This window comes from Oreochromis niloticus, unplaced genomic scaffold (genome assembly GCF_001858045.2).
Source record: "Oreochromis niloticus isolate F11D_XX unplaced genomic scaffold, O_niloticus_UMD_NMBU tig00007939_pilon, whole genome shotgun sequence".
Classification (NCBI taxonomy): Eukaryota; Metazoa; Chordata; class Actinopteri; order Cichliformes; family Cichlidae; genus Oreochromis; species Oreochromis niloticus.
Genome location: NW_020328862.1, coordinates 191,564 through 208,118, shown reverse-complemented (window position 1 = coordinate 208,118; position 16,555 = coordinate 191,564). Strand labels below are relative to the sequence as shown.

The 16,555-nt window shown below is 41.7% G+C and overlaps 1 long non-coding RNA gene across 1 annotated transcript; it reads right to left on the bottom strand.

Moving 5' to 3' along the window:
• Nucleotides 1-7,004: 7,004 nt before the first annotated feature.
• On the bottom strand, nt 7,005-16,301 carry LOC109199788 (uncharacterized). Its single transcript, XR_002060096.2, has 3 exons — nt 16,251-16,301; nt 10,021-10,194; nt 7,005-7,047 (listed from the first exon to the last, which is right to left on the bottom strand). It is a non-coding gene; the product is annotated as an uncharacterized LOC109199788 (long non-coding RNA).
• Nucleotides 16,302-16,555: the final 254 nt, after the last annotated feature.

Below are 16,555 nucleotides of genomic sequence, written 5' to 3'. Positions count from 1 at the left end.
TCTTCACGAGCATCACCAGTCAAATGGTCATAGATATAATGGGCTCTATCAATAGGGGCAAGTCTACGAGTGCGCATCACAGATTTTATTTCCTCCACCCAACTCTGGACACTAATTTCCCCAGTTCCACTAAACAGGGGGCACGACCTCTCTCTAGGGATATAAACCAACCTCTCTCGCGGAGAGCCCTCCATAGGGGTAGAGTCATGAGGTCTACGGGGGCTAGAAATGCCTGATTGGGACTCCATAATAAAAAAATAAAAACCCTCGCCAATAAGTATGCCTACTATGGTTAAATGCAGATTACACTTTGTTACCACCAGGAATTACCAGCTGCTGCTTTGCCTAAAAAAATAAATAAATACATACAAATATAAAACAGTTTAAAACACACAACCATAAAAAAAATAAAAAATAATTTTACACAAACAACTGACTAATCGCCTTGTACACCTAGAGGCTCGTCCTGTCCGACAACGCCAGTTTGTGACCCGTGGTAGGTACCTATTTAAAATAGGACAGAGCCGTAGGCGCACAGTCAGTTAAAAAGAATTTAATTTTTAATACAAAATGAAAGTAACAATGTAACAGCGGCACGTAAAAACAATTAAAAACTTTACCTTGTTTAAAAACGATAAAACTGTACGATTGCCCGTGAGACAGGACAAGCGCTGCGGGGAACCGTTTAGGAACAAATCAACACAGCACACAGGTTAAAAAGGGATGGCAACTCGCACATAACCCCCAAATGGGCAAAACACTATAGAAAAAGTCAAGTCTTCAGTGCCGTCTTCACTCAGACCCACCGCTGTGCATGCAAAAGCGGCGAGACAAAAAAAGGATTTGTTTTCCACGCAGCGCCTTCACCGTTTGAGACAATATCTATATATAGATAAAAAAGGAGGTTAAAATACTAAAAGAATCAATATCTGTGGTGCCTACTGATACAGAAAAATAAAACAAGAAACAAACAATCGACAGCCGCAGCAGTCAGTCTGTCGCATTTAAAACAGTTTAAAATTCAGTGACGTGTCGGGTCCTTTGCCCGCAGCCAGAAATCCACTTGGCAAAGCAGCAGCTTGGTACTCTGTGAATAAAAGGCAGGAGATCACTTACGCTGGACAGTAAAACACAGAAATATTCCTCAACTGTATTGTTTTCGTTACCTGTCCACAAGTTCGTATCACACCCTAATAAATGTGGGTCAGTGGCGATGAAGTCCACTATACTGTTCTCACAGGAGCAATGTTTCCCCACCTACAAGGGTGCAAATAACTGTAAACCTCTGCCAACAGCCAGAGCTCAAGTGGTACATTTTTGTGTAACCTACCGTTCTAACAGAAGTTTAGGGGGACCCGCATCAAGCTTTCATGGAAAGAAATTTAAAAACACCAACTTGCCTAGCTTGGACCAAGCACTGGCAGCTTCAGGTTTGCTAGAGGAATACCTAATTGCCCACACCTGAGCTTATAAAAGGGACAAAGACCAGCTCCGCCCACCAGGGGCGGTTCCCAGACTCAGGTCTCACCTGTCACACATGTAAAAACTAAGAATGAAACACCCAACATGGCATTTAATCTGTTATTCAAATTAATTGGCATCAAACGTAAAAGAACCCATCAACTGTGTTAATCAGGCTGTGGCTCTTGTTCAAATACTCCTTAAAGCCAATAACTCGTAAACTGGAGAGATAATGACATGTCAGAAATTTAGAAGAACATTTAGAAGATCATCATAATCATAAAATAGTTTTACGCTATTAAAAAGAAAGCCTCTTTTAAAGCTTGATCTTACTATTCATCACTAATTGAAGAAAATTAGAACAACCCTAGATTTCTCTTCAGCACTCTTCAGGCTGACAAAAACAAAACAACAAATCAGAGCTCTATTGAGCTAAGTATGCCTTTAACATTTACTAGTAATGACTTTCTTCACAAACAAAATTTTAAACATTACAGGAAAAACTTCAATAATTGGTTCCTCAAAATCATCAACATGTCTTTTAGAACTTATTTCTATAGATAAGACAAGATTGCTTAAATAAGTTCTGCCGTTAATAAGCAATTCATAATGTTCAACCCGTAACATTTTATTAGAGCGATTAGAGCATGTTGTAGGTATTAAGGTACTGTGGTAGAGTGGTTGGTATCATATCTAATAGACTGCAAGTAGGTCATGTAAATCAAGAATCCTCCTTATACACTGAGGTTAACTATGGGGTTTCACAGGGATCGAGCCTAGGACCAATTCTGTTTACATTATACATGCTTCCTTTAGGCAGTATCACCAGATGACACAACATACATTTTCACTGCTATGCAGATGACACCCAACTCTATCTGTCCATGAAGCCAAATAACACTAACCAATTAGTTAAACTGCAGGGATGTCTTAAAGACATAAAGACCTGGATGACCTATAATTTTCTGCTTTTAAATTGAGATTTAGAATGTAAAATTGCGGTTTTTATATTCTGTGCTAAAAATGTTTGAAATATTGTATCTAACCAGATGCCTACTCTGGTTGGCATTATCTTAGCCACAAGTAACACTATGAACAATCTTGGAGTCATTTTTGGCCAGAATAAGTCCTTCAATGTACATATTAAACAAATACCACTGCTTTCTCCTATTAGCATAATATCTCTTAAATCAGAAATAAGATGTCTGAGTGATGCTGGAAAACTGGGTTCATGGATCTATTCATTTCAGGTAGTGCTACTGTAATTGATTATTATGAGAATCTCAGAAAAACTTATTTTTCAACACATTCAAGGCCTTGAATAATCAGGCCCCATCTTTTTATTTGTTAAAGAGCTCATTATATTGTGTAATCCCATTAAGACATGTTTCCTGTACACAACCTGTGAAAAACTGCGTCTGCCACTCAGTCTTCTCACATTTTTCTTTTAATTCATTTTCTTCATCAGCTCTTTAGATTGCCTTTCCTGAAGGCAGCTCGTTAGACACACCTTCCAGAAGGCAGTAATACTTTTCTGCACCTGGTGATTTCTCACTCGCTCCACTGGTCACAATCCTTAATCCAAATCCTTAATCTAAGAACAACCAATAGCAGCAATACAATCCAGTAACAATTCAAAAATCCACCAATCTTACACACCACCCAATCAGCTCGTCTCTCACCAAACAAATATACTCACCGTCTGCACTTGTGCTCTTTTCCCATGCCCGTTTTCTGTCTTACAAACTTTGTGTTTCCTCATTCTTGAGTTTTTCATTTGGGCCAATAAACATTACTTTTTTTCACTTCCTCCCCTCGTCTGTATCTTCCTCCTGGTCCACCTCTAAATATCTTTATTTAATGCATTATTTTCAGTTCCCTTGTGTATTGGCTTTTCAAACTACAGGGTGGGCCATTTATATGAATACACCATAATAACATGGGAATGATTGGTGATATTAAAGTCCTGTTTGTGGCACATTAGTATATTTGATATACCTTTATTAGTCCCACAAGGGGAAATTTCATAAGGCTGCCGACCTATTGCACACAATGGCGGCGCCATCTTACCCTCCGACCATACATACATAACACAAAAACATCCCATGGGGAAGACAGGTCAGAGAGGTATAACAATGGAAAATGCACCACATGAGTAAAGATAAGGAGAAAAAAAAAATAACTCCCCCCAGACTGAGCTCCAACAGGGAGATCAGTTTGAGAACAGAAAAAAAACACCTCTGCACATAGCACATGAAAAACTCTTAATACACCAAAGAAACACATGACAAGCAACAGGGGCGGGTAAAGGGTGAGAGACAGCCGATTTAGACAGTACATCCGGGCCTGCAGCCTATGCGCTGGTCTCCATGATCCATCGTCATCGGAGGGGAATAAGCATCAAAGGCGTTTGGAGGGGGTAGGGGGGATGAGTGTATATCTGCATGTGTATATGTCTGTGTGCGTGTGTGTGTATGTGTCCAGAGTTCAGCTGAGACAGTGTCCTTCGCCCTGCCAGGCTAAGTAAACAGTCTTCCAGCCAACCCAGGTGGCCTTGCATAGAATGGGAAGAACAGTCTAAACACAGTCTATTATCAGGGTGTTGTTGTTCAGCTCCAGGCTTGCAACCGCCGCTGGCGCCAAAGGGGGTATCCGCATAAGTGATGGTGCTTTTTACTTTAGTGCGAACAGCTCATATGAATTTCCAAACAGTTCTACAGTCCAACACTGGTCTCTCAATCTCCCGTTTGAGAGCCGCGAGCTTCACCATACTTGTGCTCTGTGATGTTGTCATTCTTGTGCCCAAATAGCCGATTCTGAGAACTCACGACAGTGTGCCTCCCCGAGATGTGATCCAATTTACGCTCAGAGATGTTATTCCGAGCTAGAACTTCCAAGGTGTAATCCAGTCTGCACTCAGAGATCTTATTCTGAGTATTCACGGCAGCCGTAAGCCTTTCTAAGATCTTATCCGTGCTGCACTCAATGAGCCATTTTGAGATACTCACACCTTCTTCCCATCGTTTCAATCCCAGCAGGCAGCCTTGTGGGGGTTTGAACAGCCGGTTCCACTTCCTTAGTTCTCCGGTAAATCAGGGCCAAGCCAGCTCCGATCAGTCAGAACCCTGTTACCATGGTTCCGAATAGGTAGATATCTTCAGCACTCAGGCTCACCCAAGCCCAAACTTCTCATTGAGAAAAGGGTGGCAATTGCATTCAGAGACCAGTTGATCAAATCCATAATTCCTCTTTTAGGTTTTAGAGAACAGACTGTGAGAGAGTGTTCCAGGGAAAAGCAATACAAAAACACGAGACTAGACAACGACACAAGAGGCTAAGCAGGGAAGCTAAGGGAGAGGAGGAGGAGGAGAGGAGAAAAGTGCGACCGCCTTCGTCAAGAGCAAGAGCAGGGGGCAGACTCCTCAAGATTAGTGGTGCCAATTAGAAGTTGGCCATCTTGGATACAACTTTTGTTTTGTCAATAGGAAGAGGACCATGTGACACATCAAACTTATTGGTAATGTTACAAGAAAAACAATGGTGTGCTTGGTTTCAACGTAACTTTATTCTTTCATGAGTTATTTACAAGTTTCTCTTTGTTCACAGCCATTGACATGTCGAAGAGGTTAACACGTGAGGAGCGGATCAAAATTGTGTTGATATCTAGTGAACGCAGTAACCGGGTCATTGCAGCAGATTTCAATGCAAGACACCCTACGAGACCACCCATCTCCCATGCTACAGTTAGAAAACTGCTTGCTAAGTTTCGTGAAACTGGTTCAGTGTTGGATTTGCCAAAATGTGGACGCAAGAAAACTGTCACTAATGAAGAAACATCAGTGGCTGTCCTAGTTTCATTCAGCAAGAGCCCACAGCGTAGCACTCGCCGCATGTCACTGGAGAGTGGCATTAGTCGAACATTCGTTCGGCGGATATTAGCTACTCACAAATGGCACCCTTACAAACTCCAGCTACTGCAGCATCTCAACGAGGATGACCCAGATCGGCGCACAGAATTTGCAGAATGGGCAAAACAAAAATTGGAACAGGACCCTCAGTTCACGCGGAAGATTTTGTTCAGTGATGAGGCAAACTTTTATGTGAATGGTGAAGTTAACAAACAAAACCACCGCTATTGGTCTGACACTAACCCACATTGGATGGATCCCTCCAAGACTGTTGGAACAACAAAAGTGATGGTTTGGTGTGGTATATGGGGTACAACGATAGTGGGTCCATTCTTCATCAATGGAAACCTCAAGGCCACTGGATATTTGAAATTGCTACATGATGATGTGTTTCCCTCTTTATGCACTGAAGCTGGCACGTTCCCCAAGTTTTTCCAGCAAGATAGTGCACCACCACATTATGGGTGCCAGGTCCGAGCATTCCTAGATGAACAGTTTCCTGGAAAGTGGATTGGTCGTCGTGGGCCAGTTGAATGGCCCCCAAGGTCTCCCGATCTGACCCCCTTAGACTTTTATCTTTGGGGTCATCTGAAGGCAATTGTCTATGGTGTGAAGATACGAGATGTGCAGCACCTGAAACTACGGATACTGGATGCCTGTCCTGGCATTTCTCCTGCGGTGTTGCTGTCAGTGTGTGAAGAGTGGGAGAAGAGGGTTGCATTGACAATCCAACACAATGGGCAGCACATTGAACACATTTTATAAGTTGTCAGAAACTTGACTCATGAAAGAATAAAGTTACGTTGAAACCAAGCACACCATTGTTTTTCTTGTGACATTACCAATAAGTTTGATGTGTCACATGGCCCTCTTCCTATTGAAAAAACAAAAGTTGTATCCAAGATGGCCGACTTCTAATTGGCCACCATGGTCACCACCCAGCTTGAGGAAATTGCCCCCTCACATAATATACTAATGTGCCACAAACAGGACTTTAATATCACCAACCATTCCCATGTTATTACGGTGTATCCATAAAAATGGCCCACCTTGTACATTGTGACCTTTGTTTGTGGAAAGTACTAGAAACACAAATGCATTTCTGGAGGGTTGCTCGCCTTTAAATATACAGATAACATCTTCTTGTAGATATCAGCTTTTACCACAGCTCTGATCAATGAAAAAAATTATCTTTTTGCGTATTTATGTTAATGAAGCTTTGCATACGGTTTCCCCTGCCTCCAGTATTTGCATTAAGTTGGGATAAATGTGTCCTTTCCCCATCTATACAGAGATTAAGCTAATCTGAATTTCAGTCAGAGGGAGAACAGCAAAGTACTTCTGAGATATATACATCTTATTCCTTGAGAAGTTCTCCCTAGAGAACTCAAACATTAACATCCCTTGATGATCAATTCATGGCACATGAAACAAAAAGGAAGCGAGTGAAGGACACAGGAAATGTTTCCAGCTCTTCCTCCTCTATCAGACATTCTCTCCATACCTGAGAGTGTCCAGTCTCCAGCCTGGATCCTTCAGTCCAGCCGACAGCAGCTTCATTCCTGAGTCTCCTGGATGATTGTAACTCAGGTCCAGCACTCTCAGATGGGAGGGGTTGGAGCTCAGAGCTGAGGCCAGAGAAGTACAGCCTTCCTCTGTGATCAGACAGCCTGACAGACTGCAGACACACAAAACAACAATCCATCTGCCAACAATCATTTTCTCTTTGTCACATACAATATCTATCCATTTCTGTTATGGGATGAAGGGACCAGGTGAAGAAAGGGGAGAATTGTTGTACATTTAATAAAGTCAATTTTAGGATTGCGTTTTTTGTGAGAGATACGCATGAAATGTAAAGGCTACACCTTAGAAGTGTTTAATTGCTAGTAAAGAGTAGTAGTAATGTTTAGTCTTGGAATATTGGAATGGAATATTTCAGAGGAGAATATTGTTTGGAGCTTGAGTATTTAAACAGAAAAACTCAGGTGTTCAAGAGGGGAGGACTAGCTCAGTGTAGCTGTGTGCACTTGACATTAATTTTTGTGGGTTTAAGTTCAGTTATGTTTATTTGTACCAAGTTAACTTTGGTACTATTAGGGTTTTTATTTTTATTTTTGTAAATAATTTTTCATCACAGTGTTAAATAAATCCCTTGCTATGATCCCTTCAGCCACGTTGGCCAAGCTATCCCACAAAGAAGAACAGATAACCTCACAGCACAGCCAGTAAAGCCATATGAATGGTACTACACACTGGGGGGGGGGGTATTTAATACCAGGGGGTAGAGCAGTACCCTCAGAAGGAGGGAGTTAGTGCAGTTGATTCAGTAAGCAATTCCAGATGAGGCTGGTGTCTCATTCAAACAACAATGACAACAACCTGTTATGACCCAAGATAATGTGAGTCATATGTGTGTGTGTTTATGTGTGTGTGACTCCATCTAACAAAGGCTGTTTGTTTGTTTTCTCTCTCTCAGGTGTGGACATATGTGTGTCTTGATGGAGAGCAGTGTGTGTTGAGTGGTTTGACTGACAGTGTGTGTTGACTGGCCCCACTGTCCTGGCCTCCACCACCCAACAAACAGCCTGTATTTCTCATCGTAGCCACTGTCACCGTTTGCAAGGCAAACCATGTGGAGATGAGGAGTGTGAACCCAAACGCAGACACAGATGCAGAGAGTGAGTTTCATTTATGTCGGGGGAAGTACAAAACAGAAGCGGAAATGGTGTGAAACAAAACTAAGAAAAACCTAAAGTGGTAAAACTACAAGTAAAAAAATCAAACCAGAAATGTGAGGAAACTGAGGCAGAGAAAACACAGGGGAACACAAATAGGCATGAGACTGAGATGAAAAGCAGGTGAGATACAGACGCTCCAGCAAAGAACAGTGGCAAACACACACTAAAATACACACACAAGGGAACAAGGAAATGGCACACAGGAGGAAGACACAGCTGATCCTAATAGTCCACAGACTCCGGACAGCCATAAGTAGAATTGTTTGTTTGGTGCTAAAACATTACCTTTGTAAAATTAGGTCATTTGTAACGTTTTCACTGTATATATTGTCCACTGCAGCAGCCTTGTGGCAGTAAGAAGCCTTTTCTATTGGGGGGTCACATTTCTTTTTACGTTCAGTTGATCCCTAGACTGAGAACGTAACAGCACCCAAACTGTGTAAGCCACCCCCTGACCTGTACTATAACTCCTCCTCACCACAAACACTAAGGCCAAGCAGGCACTCAAGAGCTCCAGAGGCAGAGACCAGACGTCTTGAGCCAGGACCAAAATCACTACAGATAATGGAGTAGCCAAGGGGTCACAGACCAGTCCCATGCAAGAAAGGTTCTAATCAGAAGCCAGGCAGTCCCAGGTACTGGCAGCCAGAGGCCCTGCACCCGAACCCACTCAGAAGAGGCAAGCCAGCTGACTTGGGCCCAGTACCTGCCACCACAGACCCCCCAGAATCCACATATAAGTCTGTGATGCAATCAATGTGCTTTTGATATAAGAAACAACACTTCTGATAGAAATCACTGACCACTGTGCAAAGGGTTCTGAGCGCAAGGACTTAGGCACAGTGTACGATTTATCAGTGGGGAAGTGGCATTAATATTGCAACACAGAAACCTGAGATCTGTGTGGAATAGCTGACCTGTACGACATGCAGATGATAACAAAACAAGCACATTTGTTTGTTACAGATTCAGCAGAGAGTGGTCCCTTGCTGTGTATGCAAATCTGAGAAAAAGAAGCTAGAGGTCAGGGTTAGGGTTAGGGTTCTGCTCTCTATCATGAAAATGTTATTGAGGAGCAATAATTCGGGTGTTCCTCAAAACACTCCGTGTGAGGACAGAGTAAGGAGTTTTAGAATAGAGCCAGTGTTTTGGCACTGCGCTCTGAGTTTTAAGACATCCACACGAAGTGCACATGTTATCAGAACAAAAAGCAATTGTTCTGATAACATGTCCCCCTCCTGAAAAACTCCTCTAGTAACTACTAAGACAACCACAACATGTATAAGATGTGCAATTTCGAGTTAATTGTGTGCCACAGACTTCTTAAATAACATTTGGATAAATCATTTAAATATTCTTTCCCTGAAAGTTAAGGACACAAAATTCCATCAGGCGAGCCACAAAAATACTCCTGTTTGCAGCTTTCAGTCACAAACTGACACTGAGCCTCTTTAGTAAATCCTGTAGTTTTTAATGTCAAAAGAATTTCAACTACTGCAGACATTAGTTACTCTAGCCCTTAATGTTCCTTGTTTAAATTCCAAACCTTTGTAATCAATCATATTTTCCACAGGCTGCTCTCTTTATATGACTTTGAAATATTGCTAAGTTTCTATTGAAATAATTCAATGAATTTACAGCACAGTGTTCTGCTCTCTCTCTGCTAATATGAATCAGTGGAGCTGACCATCTTTGACCTTCTCCCATTTCTGTTAAGGTTAGCTTTTTATGCAAAAATGCAAAACACATTTTAATAATAATATGTATGTATATGTGTAATATGCTCTACAATACCAAATTGTAAGGATACAGCAAAGTGAATGAAGTTCCTTTACTTAGGCATAGATATTATTGATTGTTTTGCCAACTGATTAGAGAAGAGGGGAAAAAAGAATATCACTTAATCTGACCTGAGAGTATTCAGCTTACAATGTGGACTCTTCACTCCAGCAGAGAGAAACTTCACTCCTGAATCATCCAAGTTGCTGTTACTTAGGTCCAGTTCTCTCAAACAGGAGGACTGGGAGCTCAGAACTGAGGAAAGAGCTTCACAGCTTCCCACTGACAGGTTACAGCCATTTAGTCTGGGGGAAAGGAAAAATAGAGATAAATCTAGGCAGCACAAAGAAAATAAGGCAGCACAACAAAAGCAACAAATGGTTAACCCTTCTGGGGTCAAATTTGACCAAATAACATGACCAATTTAAGATGATATAGCAGCAAGATGCAGCCTAGCTGAGCCTCAGTTTCAACTTGTGTTCAAAGTGCGGACTTTAAACTAGTTTTTCAACTCTGTGGTAGGCCATTTAAAACCAGTTATGATAAATACATATATACAATGATTTTTCGTGAATACTATTCTCATGGATGAAATGATTTTAATAAAAACATTTAAAAATGACAGTGTTTGCAAGCGCTCTCTGGGGGGGGGGAGCAAGGGACCCCTTCCCTATTGGTGGAGAAATGTAACACATCAACTAATCAAAACATTATATAGCAACATGTGGCAATTGGTTCCTTAGGAACAGGGGCTGTATTTCAAGTTATCAAAATGTTTGGATTTTACAGGAAAAAAATAACTTTATCCTTCCAGCTATATGATTTTTGTGTGATTTTAGAATATGTTAATGTAGTATGACAAAATGGAAAAGAAAATAACTGTAAATTCAGACATGTGAGAATGTGCAGGAATATGATTTGTGCTATATATGTGTGTGTGTGTGTGTGTGTATTGTGACGGCCAGTGGGCTGGCCTTGTGTTTTGTTTTTCTGTTACCTGTTTTCTGCAGGTAGGTGGAGCTGACCTAATTACAGATGCAGCACACCTGAGGAGGCCAGTCCCAGTGCATATAAAAGACACTTTGACTGAACCAGCGGGGTCTCTGTCTTGCTCTGACTGGCTCTGGTCTCTGGCTCCCATCTTGTTCATTTGGAAGTTCAGTTATGGCTGTTATGTCCTTTAAGTTGTGTTTAAGTTACTTTCTCTTATTTTCATTAAATATGTCTTACAGCTAGTGATGGGTAGATGAGGCCTCCTGAAGCGTTTCAGCACATTCCCCAAACTGTATCAATACTGTGTCGACACAGTGTTGCTGTTTTGCTCCATACTGACACCTACTGGACCTTAAATATCATTGCAGGCAACTTACTTGAGACTCACAACAGATACTGATTCAATGACCTAGTCATACTTGTACACTGTAAGGTATTGTACTTTCCATGGAATCATTTTATATCTTTTACATTGCAAATATTGTAGACATCTTTAAAATATATTGTGAATGACATTAAGTGAAAATTAAAATGAAAGTATTGTGAATGTAATATTACCCATTTGACTCAGTTTATTATAAATTTCTATTCAGAAAAATAAGTTTATCCAATGTTTTTGCATTCAGTCTATTGCGTTTTTTTTTTTTTTTTTTTTTTTACACCATTTCCCCAGCTTTGGAAAATTCACAGGGACAGATGAAGCTGGGGTACACAAAAGCTGTAAAGCCAGGTGGAAAAAGTTCTGATAAGATGTCTTCCTATTCCCCCAGTACCTTAAAGGATCCTCTGATCTTGGAATGTTTCTCTCCGACACTCTCCACAATACTAAGGGGTTGGCAGTCCCTTATAATAAAATTCAGGACTGCCTGGTCCAGAGCAGTCTTCCTAGATGCTTGATTTGAAAATAATAAAACACATATTAATAAAAAAATGATGATAAAGCTGTTCAGTGTCAATATAGGCCTACCAGTGTTCATTCTCGGTGAGTTTGTCTCCTCATTTTCATGTTTGGCTCTGTAATGCCTAAACACGGAGGAGGTGCTTTTGTTTGTGTAAGAAAGCTCTGCAGAACAGATGCGACATTTAACCTGCATTAAATGAAATAAATAATTTACACTGCAAGTCACATTGCTGTTTTTCCTATTCTGATAGATTACACTGAAACAAAGACAGACAAACTATTACCTTATTTGCAGTTAAAAGATCAAAATGATCCCACACAGCAGAAACATTTCTTTTTCTTTCAGGCTCCATTTTATTATAGAGAGATGTGTATTTTTTATTTTTTTTTTATCTTTGCGAGAGTAATTTTGTGAGTTTTTTGGTGGCGACTCGTTCCGTTGGCAGATGCGGATGCGGTACCTTTTAAACACAGTTTGGCGCGTTGGCAATGAGCGATACAGCAGCTGTATCGATCACGTGACTTTTTCTTAAAGCGACGCACGCACCGATACAGGCATCGCTAGCTGAGCTTGATACATGCGTCGGTGCGTCAGTGTTGCTGGACCCATCACTACTTACAGCCTTTAGAAGCCTGTGTGTGGTCTCCCATTTGTTTGTCACTTCCTATGAGCCGGGTTGTGACAAATGGGGGCTCGTCTGCGCGATTATCCTGGTTTGGTAGGCTTTCTAACGTTTGATTGAGAGCTGGTCTGTTTGCAGCTGGTTGCAACTAGTGCTGTTTGATTTCATCTGTTTAGGTGACTTTGTCTAGTTGTATCTTGGCTAGGACTTGCCTTGTAGGCAATTGTTGAGTTAATTGCTGATGAGTTTGGTTATTTGTGGTGGTTTGATGGTCTGGGATTGCTGTGTATTTTGTTTGGGAGGCTATTTTGTTAGGGGGATTGAGTGGATGCAGTCATGCTAACACTGATGTTTTGCTATAGGCTTAGGTTTAGTGGAGCTGGTGTTGATGTGCTGTCTTGTGTCAACTTTGGAGCGTATAATCTGTATTGATTATTGAGTATGCATAAGTTAAAACCAGTGCTTTCCCTGTTAGGTTGAAGGAGTGTTTCTCTCTTGAGACTCATTCATTGACATTTCTGTTGCGGTGAACACGGTTAGAGCAGTCATCTCGGGAGCACGTCCCCAGAATTGAGGGGGTCGCTGTTTGTGCAGTTGCCTTTCTCTTTCTGGTGGTTTTTAGTGCATAAGTACCCACCGTAAGTAACTGCATGAAGACTAGGCTTCAGTTACGTAGATTTTGGTTAGGCAGTTAGTGGGGAAGTGCTGATTTCACTTGCATTTCAAGGATCAATACTTTACTGTTATGGCTACAGTTGATGCTTTTGTTCAGTCTCCATCGGAGGAACTCTTAAACAGTTATACTAAAGAACAACTGTTGAAACTTGTTGTATATTATGATGTCGATGTTGGGGATAAACGGTTGAAAGATGAGATCAAAGGAGTGTTAAAGGCTGCATTAGTAAAGAAAGGCAGAGATGAGGAGTGACTGGGAGGAAGGTTTACCGTGGCTTCTGTTGGCAGCACGGGAAGTGTGCCAGGAGAGTACTGGGTTTAGCCCAAATGACTTGGTTTTTGGCCACAAAGTTCGCGGACCCGTGAATGTGCTGTGTGATAAGTGGTTATCAGGTGAACCACCAGTGAATTTGATAGATTATGTTAATGGTTTTTGGCACAGACTGTATGTGGCAGGTCAGTTGGCCAAACAGAACCTTGGGAAGGCTCAGGTCAAGATGGAATATTTTCATGACCGGCGTTCTGGCGAGCAGCAGTTTAGTGGGGGTGACCAGGTTTTGGCTTTGCTGCCGATTGCAGGGTCACCTTTCCAGGCACGGTTTGCTGGGCCTTATACCGTGGTACAGAAACTGTCTGAATTGAATTATCTGATTGCTACCCCAGATCGCCGGAAAAGAAATCAACTTTGCCATGTTAATTTGTTGAAACCATATCATGTTCGTCCTTTGTCCGTCGGTCTGTCAGGCTCTCTCATTTCTCCTTCCACTTCGAGTCCAGCGTTGACTGCTTGTACAATGGCGCAGTCAGTTTGTGGGGGGGAGGATGTGGCAGCGCCTGATGATCCTGTATTGCTTGGTCGTCTGAAGAATTCAGAAACTCTTCAGAACTTGGAGGTGCTGTTGGGCCATTTGCCTACTGACAAACGTGCAGAACTGTCTGCATTAATTAAAAGTTATCCAACTTTGTTTAGAGATACGCCTTCTAAAACAACTTTGATAGAGCATGATATTGATGTGGGTGATGCAAAACCAATCCGGCAGAGGTTCTACAGGGTCTCTAAAGAAAAAAGTAAAATAATGGCGAAGGAAGTTCAGTACATGTTGGAAAACAACATTGCAGTGCCATCATCATCAAGCTGGGCTTCCCCATGTTTGTTGGTTGAAAAAGCTGATAAATCACCACGTTGTTGCACAGACTTTCGTAAAGTAAATGACGTGACCAAACCCAATTCCTATCCTTTGCCTCATATTGACGACTGTATTGACCGAGTTGGTGCAGCAGAATATGTGAGCAAGTTTGACCTGTTGAAGGGATATTGGCAGGTGCCACTGACTCCCAGAGCTCAGGAAATATCTGCTTTCATCACACCATCTGGTCTTTATTCATATACAGTCATGGGTTTTGGTTTACGCAATGCTCCAGCTACATTTCAGCGACTCATGAATATGGTTGTTAATGGGCTGAAAGGCTGTGCTGTTTACCTAGATGACGTGGTGGTATATAGTAGCACCTGGGAGGATCATCTGGATCGTATTCGCACTCTGTTTGAACGACTAGTTTGGGGAAATCTGACTGTCAACCTGGCGAAATGTGAATTTGCGAAAGCAACTGTGACTTATCTTGGTAAGGTTGTGGGTCAAGGTTATGTGAGGCCGGTTGATGCAAAGGTGTTGGCCATCAAAGAGTTCCCTGTTCCAGTAACCAAAAAAGAACTCAATGAGATTTTTGGGTCTGGTTGGTTATTATCGTTGTTTTTGTCGAAACTTTTCAACAGTGGTTGCTCCTCTGACTGATTTGTTGAAGGCCAAAGTAAAGTTTATTTGGTCTGCAGCATGCCAGCAAGCTTTTCGGGATGTAAAGGCTTTACTGTGCTTTGAACCTGTGCTTTTAGCACCTCGTCTCGATCAGCCCTTCAAGCTGTATGTGGATGCAAGCCACATTGGTGCAGGTGCAGTTCTAGTCCAAGCTGACAAGAAAGGTACTGAACATACAGTTAGTTTCTATTCCAAGAGGTTCAACTCCCATCAGCTGAATTATTCAGTCATTGAAAAGGAAGCTTTGGCATTAATTTTGGCCTTGCAGCATTTCAGAGTATATTTGGATTCTGCTAAGCCAATTGAGGTATTTTCTGACCATAACCCTCTCACTTTCTTGAACTCATTGCAGAACCCAAATCAGAGGCTCATGCGGTGGGCTCTCTTTTTGCAGCCTTACAGTTTGGACATCCAGCACATTAAGGGCAAAGATAATGTCTTGGCAGATGCTTTGTCCCGTGCCCCTTTGTAACCAGCACCTTTACTCCTCATATGCTTTGAAGTATGTCCTCTCCGGTATCGTTTTCCTTCCTCTTAAATTGCTCCTAGGTACCAAGGTTGCTGAGGTTGGAGATGTGCTGAAGATGAAAGGACCTTGAGCATGGAGAAAGGTGTTGCGTGTGTGTACATGTGTAAATGTTATTCTAGCTGCAAATTCATAATGTAAATGATTGTGGTTGTCAACTCAGGGTAAGACCCTGTTCTATGGGGGGGGGAGTATGACGGCCAGTGGGCTGGCCTTGTGTTTTGTTTTTCTGTTACCTGTTTTCTGCAGGTAGGTGGAGCTGACCTAATTACAGATGCAGCACACCTGAGGAAGCCAGTCCCAGTGCATATAAAAGACACTTTGACTGAACCAGCGGGGTCTCTGTCTTGCTCTGACTGGCTCTGGTCTCTGGCTCCCATCTTGTTCATTTGGAAGTTCAGTTATGGCTGTTATGTCCTTTAAGTTGTGTTTAAGTTACTTTCTCTTATTTTCATTAAATATGTCTTACAGCCTTTAGAAGCCTGTGTGTGGTCTTCCATTTGTTTGTCACTTCCTATGAGCCGGGTTGTGACAGTATGTATATAACAGGTGTTTTGTAAACATCCAAAAACCAGTTCTTATTCCTGCTTCCTTTTGAACACCTGTTGTTGGAAATTTTTTATTATGTTTTCCATGTCCCATGTTTATTTTGTTGAAATTATAATCATTCAAAATGAAAGAAAGAATTATTATCATCATCAAATCATTTTGGGTAACTTGGACTGTCAACAAATCACTGTCTCAGTTCGTGAATGAATAAGTGTCCCTATTTAAGTAATTGGTGGAATCAACAATTAAAAATAAAAAGGATTGCCACATATTTACTTACAGAGCTTTGTTGGAGGCTTTGACCACTGGCAGCAGCCTTAGAAGAGCCTCCTCTGAAGCAGAGTATTTCTTCAGGTCAAACACATCCAGATCTTTTTCTGATGACAGTAAGATGAAGACCAGAGCTGACCACTGAGCAGGAGACAGTTTATCTGTGGAGAGACTTCCTGATCTCAGGGACTGTTGGATCTCCTCCACTAGAGAACGATCATTCAGTTCATTCAGACAGTGGAACAGATTGATGCTTTTCTCTGCAGACAGATTCTCACTGAGCTTCTCCTTGATGTACTGGACTGTTTTCTTATT